Below are 6,651 nucleotides of genomic sequence, written 5' to 3' on the forward strand. Positions count from 1 at the left end.
CTTATAGTGATAGGAATTTAGGAATGCATGGTGACATTTCACCGTTCTAAAATCTGGGAATGCTGGTTGACATTTCACCTTTTGACATTGTAGGAAAGTGGGATAACTGGTGAACATTTCACCCTTTTGTAATTTAACTTATAGTGATAGGAATTTAGGAATGCATGGTGACATATCACCGTTCTGAAATCTGGGAATGCTGGTTGACATTTCACCTTTTGACATTGTAGGAAAGTGGGATAACTGGTGAACATTTCACCCTTTTGTAATTTAACTTATAGTGATAGGAATTTAGGAATGCAGGGTGACATTTCACCGTTCTAAAATCTGGGAATGCTGGTTGACATTTCACCTTTTGACATTGTAGGAAATTGGGATAACTGGTGTACATTTCACCCTTTTGTAATTTAACTTATAGTGATACGAATTTAGGAATGCAGGGTGACATTTCACTGTTCTGAAATCTGGGAATGCTGGTTGACTAGGCTGACCATACGTACCGTATTTAACGGGACAGTACCGTATTTACTACCTCAACGAGCTGTCCCGTCGTATTATTCAAAATGCTTAAATTGTCCCGTATTTTTGGAAATGGATAAAAGGGACAGCATAATAGACAACAATTGAATAAATATCAGCATTCTAGCAAACAGCTCTTAATTAATTTTGAAAATATTATATCTTAATAATGTTTTCTAGTAGTTATCAGTTTCTCATTCAGAATTAAACTTGATGCGTAGAAAACATATGCTTGTAATCAACTTTTTTGGGTGTGTGCTCAAATTTATGAAAATTATCGACTGATTTTCTGAAATTTAGGCCCTTATTAAATTCTTAGAAAATGGTGATTGAAACAATATCTCTCACGATGAGCACCTGGGATCGAATACCAAAACCGTTGATTCCAAGATAGAAAAAAAAAAATATCATATGAAACCAAGGAAAAATATTTTCCGAAAATTGTTGATTCAAATTTCATATGAAATCGTAATGTTTCCCGAACTTGGGCCTAAAACTAAGGTTAACTTTTCTTAAACTAAACCCCTTTTTTCCACGATACTCCGATTTTCGACGAACACTAGCTGAATCTAATTATAGTACGATTTCCTCAACAGAGATTAGAATTTATTTATATACTTATTTGTCACACTAGACTTAAAAAGGTGACCCAACGAAAAAAAGCTATTCATAAAAAATCAACTGATTATTGATTTTCATTATTTTTTTATGATTTTGAATAATCTAGATTATTAGAAACAACTTTCTTTTCTCTCATCTTTTAATCAATAAAGCCAAGGGTTGTGAAGATAGTAGTGGTATTGAAACTTTAAAGCAACAACTTTCGTTCAAACATTTTTTCAAAAAAACGCCGTTTTGACAGCTAAAATGTTGATAAAAGCTATGGGAATGAAATGGTTAAGAAGACCAATTTTGAAGATGAGGATAACAATCGAACCTATTTACAATCTCCTTTCAAATTTTGTTTGACAAAACTTAGAAATAAACTGGACAAAAACTTTTTTGAACGTTCGTTAATATTTTCGAACAAAATTGGAGGCCATGGATATCGTGTGTTTCAAATAATGTATTTCAAATAATCCCAAGAAAATTGTTTTGAGAAAAAAGTTACGTACAATTCACTATTGCTATACATTAATTTATTTTATTTCAAATCTATCTTCTTAAACCTATGGAACTCGTCATAGACTCACTATCCAACAATAATTTAGAATTATATTAAAAGACGATTTCGCTATTGCCATTGATTAGGTTGACTGTTGAAAAGAGTGTTTTTTTTCAAAGAATTAGAATTTACGTATGGTATGGTCGTTATAAATATTTTTTGGAAATGAAATTTCATAAGAACGCTATTTTCCAGGAATCATCGTATGAATTTCTAGTTTCCGAACTATATCTTCGTGGGCATTACGTCCCCAATGGCACAGAGCCTGCACAGTTAGATTGAGAGCTTGTCAATTTTTGCATTTGTATATCGTGTGACAGGTACGAAGATACTAAGATGCTATGCCCCCGGCAGTCAAGGAAAAGTCCATCACGATAAGATGTTGGATCGAATGGGAATCGAACCCAGACAATCTCAGCATGGCTTTACTTTGCAGCCGTGAACTTTACCACTAAGCTACGGAAGGTCGTTATATAGGTAGTCTATGAGAACATTATTTACGTTTTTAAGAATGTCCCGTATTTGTTCCTCATTCGTCCCGTTTTTATCTGATTAGCTTATGGTCAGCCTATAGGTTGACATTTCACCATTTGACATTGTAGGAAATTGGGATAACTGGTGAACATTTCACCCTTTTGTAATTTAACTTATAGTGATAGGAATTTAGGAATGCTGGCTGATATTTCACCGTTTAGAAATCAGATTATTTTGTACTATATATTCAAACTAGTGGGGAATGTAAGTGGGAATTCCGCCAAAGATTGAAAAAAATATCAATCTAGCCGGTCACAAGCCCGGAAAAAGGAAGAGTGACACTTTACATTCATTTTCTTTTGCCTTGAATAGTAATATGACGTTATAGATTGTATATATTGGGGGCCTTCCTTAGCTGAGTGGTTAGAGTAGTGGCTACAAAGTAAAGCCATGCTGAAGGTGTCTGGGTTGAATTCCCGGTCGGTCCGGGATCTTTTCGCAATGGAAATTTCCTTGACTTCCCTAGGCATATAGTATCATCGTACCTGCCACACGATATACGAATGCAAAAATGGTAAGTTTGGCAAAGAAAGCTGTCAGTTAATAACAGTGGAAGTGCTCATAAGAACACTAAGCTGAGAAGCAGGAACAGTGAGGACGAATGCCAAGAAGAAGAATATATGTATACTGCTTCGCGTTGAAAATGGGTTAACCAACGTGCAAAGTTTGATTTTTAACCAACATCGCCACGTCGCAACTCGATTTTCAATTGTGCGCATAATGCACACGGCGGAAGGCGAAAATGCGCAGTAAAGCGAAGCGAGTCGCGACGCGTTAAGGTTGGACAAAAATCTAACTTCGCACGTTTGTTTGCAGTATATAATAATGTCAGTCAGTGGACAAAAGTTAGTAATCAAATGCTGTACAGCATTTCCATACAAAGTTCAGGGCTCTGTATCTCAGATTCCGGTATTACTGCGATGAAACTGCTTTCGCTTACGGTTGGATTTAGACTGTCGGGCTTTATTGCAATTCAGTATAATTACAATTATTCCTACTGGAGGTAGTTGGATGTCATTTGTGTAAACGATCGGCGGTGATCGGTATCGGAATGAGAGAGAGAATGTCCAGAGAGCGGATATATGGAGAATAGACCTGTTCATATTAGAAAAAATGTCTGGAAATCTACCGGTCAAGCAGTATTCGGAATTCTCATGCAAAGAAGAATGGCTGGTCAAATTTTCAGCTCATTCGATAAAGATTTAAATATGCTTCAAGTTAAAAATGTGTTTTAGGGCTTATTTTAAGGTTTGAAAAATCATAACTAGCATGTGGAACATCACAATCACTTGTTATTACCACTATTTGAAAGTTCAATCTATGCTGTTGAATTTTGTCGAACACGCTATTAAGATAAAATTGAGTTTTAACATTGTTTGAGCGAGATTTGTTCTCCATAGTACCCAGAAATCACAGTTTTCTGAATATATATATGGTTTAATAAACACACATTGACATTAGTTTTTCAGGCCCTAGTAAACAGGAATCGGGAATAATAAATCTATTAATTCATTAACCATCAACAGCTTACATGTTGCTTGAGGCAATAAATTACAGAAAATGCCCAAAGATCGAACACCGCATCGCAACCTGATGATTGATAAATCGCGCATGACACATGTACCGACGAATGAATGAATTGAACAAGTTAGCATTGCTTTTTCTTTCCGAGTGATGATTGTTTTGATCGCATTTCATTGACGATTCAGAACGATTTGAAAACAATCATCATAATCGACTGAGAAAAAGCAGTGCTAACGTGTTCATTTTTTACATTTTTCAAAGCTCACGGTGGTTCTCTTGGCTCACCCACAGCGAATTTACAAATGTGCTCCCTAATTTCTCATTTTTTACAATTTATTTTCGTTAGATAAACTGTAACTTTAAGGGCCGATTTCTTCACCTTCGCTTAGGCCGTAAACCACATTTACCCATACGTTTGAACCAGGTTTAAGGCCTAAGCGATGGTGAAGAAACCGCTTATAAACGTGATTGAGTTTTAGATGTGTAAAGTTATCATGTTCTGGAAATTGAAAATCAAAAATTTTCATGCAGGTATGTTTTTCTGAGAGAACACTCTCCAAAATTGGTGATTTTCAAGAGCCTCGAAGTGCAAACCTCAACCAAACTATGTTAAAACTTGCTCCAATCATGAAATTGTGTTCGGCAAAAGTTCGTAGAATTGAATCGACTACGATAAAGTGGTATTTTCGATGATTTTCGTTGTTCCGTTTGGTAGTTATGAATTTTTAAAGCTTGAAATTAGCCCAAAAACATATAATGCATTTGAATCACACCTAAATTTTCTCCAAATTGACTGAAATTTTGACCAGAAGTTCATTGTGACATGAAAAATCGAAATATTGGTTGACTGGGAAATTTACAGACATTTTCTAAAATATGAATAGGTCTAATGGAGAAGGCAGGTTCAAGGCCAAAGGCGCTTGGTAACTATTTTACGACGTGCCATGGGAAAGTGAAACATGAGCTTGTAACATCAGAATTGGTGGTCATCGGTCTACTTATGCACATATTGCAATTGTCGCCTAAGTAGATCGATGCTATGGGAACGTATTGGATTTTTACGTCGTTGTGCCAACGGTGTAATTTTCGTTAGCAACACAGTTGCTATGCGAGGTTTAATGACATGTGGAAATGCACATGCTACAGTATAATCATTGAACAAAATCATGAAAAAAAAATTCAAAAATGGTCCGACCGGGAATCGATCAGGTAGCAGTCTTGCTACCACTAAGACATCTTTCACTGCTCCACTCCTCCATACTTTTGTTTAGCTGTTTTGCCAGGAGTATTCCAATAAATGGAAGCGAATTCGGCAAATCCTTTGGATAAAGTTAAAAAAGATTAAAATAGTTTTCTTGGATTCTTGGATTGATTTTACAAATGATATTGTAAGGTACATTATATGGTAAGATCTAACATTGGTCAGTGCTAAATCATTTTCACATTTTCGAAAAAAAAATAATGAACTATTGTCAGTCAGTGTAGAATATGTTCATACTTGAAAAAACAATATGAATTTATTTAGCTCATGTTTGATATTTTTGAATATTCTGTCCAGCTTTAGAGAAGTGGACAAAAAAAATCCGTCGGAAATTCACCTTGCATCATGTGAAACGCCTGCTCAGGGTTTTCTTGATAATTATATACCTCTGAGAACCCTGTGAAAGATTATTTCAGGATTTTTGTGAATTCAACTAGCGATTCAGTGATATTGCTATAATTTTCGTTAAGTAAGTTACGCAATTAATTTCGTTCACGCTCAATAGAATTTTAATTTTTTGTTGTTTTTTTCCAAAAAGACTTGATATTCCTTATCATGTTTGTTTGAATATTTCCTTATTTCTTCTCGATATGAGTCTCCAATTAACACCGCAAACTTGATTTATGCTTAAACCAGTTTTAATGGCAATTAAAAATACAAGGAAGATTAGAGATTTATCAAATAACTATACTAACTCCAATGTCAAAATTTTAAAATTTTGTATGGGTATCATCTTCTAAAATATCAAAATCATTGAAAGCGAATAAGGAATTGTTTAAACTTTCCATTATTACGTTACAGAATTTTCTTTGGAACTGTGACTTAAGGTGCCCTTATCAAATATATCTTTTTAAAATTTTAGTAAATGTGTGACGTATTTTGGCGCCCCCCAAAGTCTGGCGTCCTTGGCTGGTGCCAACCTGGCCAACCGCACGCTACAGCTCTGTCATTTGATATGGGCAAATGTTCGAGACAAGGCCTATGAAAAATCTCACCCCATCGTTGACGTTTGAACTCGATGACTGCATGATTAAACTTAAAGGTATGCTTCCAATTCCTCTCTAGTGAGGAGAAACTAACAGATAAAAATCATGGCCAAAGTGAAAAACATGTTGGTAATAACAACCAAAAGTACGGATAAAAAGGCATGTTTTGGTTTGATCAGCTCTCTTTTTAAGTAATTAACAGTCATTATGCATCGGCATAGCCGTAGCGGTAAACGCGCAGCTATTCAGCAAGACCAAGCTGAGGGTCGTGGGTTCGAATCCCACCGGTCGAGGATCTTTTCGGGTTGGAAATTTTCTCGACTTCCCAGGGCATAGAGTATCTTCGTACCTGCCACACGATATACACATGCAAAAATGGTCATTGGCATAGTAAGCTCTCAGTTAATAACTGTGGAAGTGCTCATAAGAACACTAAGCTGAGAAGCAGGCTGTCCCAGTGGGACGTAACGCCAGAAAGAAGAAGATGTATCGGCAATTTCGCTTCGTCAACGTTTAATTATCACAGCACATACACATACACTCTCAAAATAAAAATAGTCACAGAATTACTAAAGTTTATGCGTTAATGACTATTTTCTATCTGCCTCTCTTTCATTCTGCTGTGAATTTTTACACTAAATGTTATTTCGCCTGGGTTGAAG

Source organism: Aedes aegypti, unplaced genomic scaffold (assembly GCF_002204515.2).
Source record: "Aedes aegypti strain LVP_AGWG unplaced genomic scaffold, AaegL5.0 Primary Assembly AGWG_AaegL5_hic_scaff_1379_PBJ_arrow, whole genome shotgun sequence".
Classification (NCBI taxonomy): domain Eukaryota; kingdom Metazoa; phylum Arthropoda; class Insecta; order Diptera; family Culicidae; genus Aedes; species Aedes aegypti.